Below are 1,094 nucleotides of genomic sequence, written 5' to 3' on the forward strand. Positions count from 1 at the left end.
CATGATGGAAGTCAATATTAAATCAGAATCTCAAATGGCTTTTTGTTTGTAATAAGGGTCATGATGCTCTTCAGAAGAACAGAGCACATGCTTAGCCTGAGGCCAAAGGCTTGAAGCAAACAACGAAAAGAGAGGGAAAGAAAACCTCAAGACATTGACATTTTGTCAGGAGAGGAAAGCTCATTCATCTATCTGCATCTGAAAGGTCACTGCGTTTCATGTAGCGTCAACCCTGCGTGTGAAGAACACGGGAGATGGAAAAACAAACTTGGTGTGACCACTCAAAAAGCAAAAACAACACAGCAGGGACTCCAACAAAAAGCAGAGGTGGAGGGTTAAATAAAAAAATAAAAACTCTGCTGCTCTTTGACTTTAAAACTGACCTTTTCATCTAAGGGAAGACCATAACAAATACTGAAGAAGAGACAGAAAGAGAAGGAAATAATGACTGCTGAGTTAGCTTGACATTACGGTCATCAAAGTTTGTGTGCCCAAAATGACTTCACCGTTTGTGCATCTTTGAAGATACATGAGGAAAGAACATATGGTTTTGTGTGAGCTATTATTACGTGGCCAATATGCTGAACAAACACATATTGTGCACAAACAGACACATGCAGAATTCATGTGACTTCATATGGCAAAAAGACTGGGTTGGAAAAGTAAATATGATGCTATGAACTAAATAACAGCTAGGTTTATAGTGTGTGTGTGTGTGTGTGTGTGTGTGTGTGTGTGTGTGTGTGTGTGTGTGTGTTTTAAGCCTTCCAGTTTGAAACTACTTCAATGTGACTGTGTGCAAACATATGAAAAAAGAGCATAAATAAGTACACCCCATTAAACATAATGGTATATTTCTTTATATATATATATATATATATATATATATATATATATATATATATATATATTCTTTTTCTTTCTTTCTTTTTCTGATGTTAAACCTAAGCTATGTGCTCCGTGTTGCCATCGTCCAAGGTAATGAACTCACCCAAATAGCTCTGCCGTGCTCTTTCTCTGCAGCCTCTTTTGAGCCAAAGAGTAAAGTGCTGCGAGCTTCCGATGTGGATCTGTCCGGGTCAGGTGACGAGCTC

Source organism: Sinocyclocheilus grahami, unplaced genomic scaffold (genome assembly GCF_001515645.1).
Source record: "Sinocyclocheilus grahami isolate Dianchi unplaced genomic scaffold, SAMN03320097.WGS_v1.1 scaffold1086.1, whole genome shotgun sequence".
NCBI lineage: Eukaryota > Metazoa > Chordata > Actinopteri > Cypriniformes > Cyprinidae > Sinocyclocheilus > Sinocyclocheilus grahami.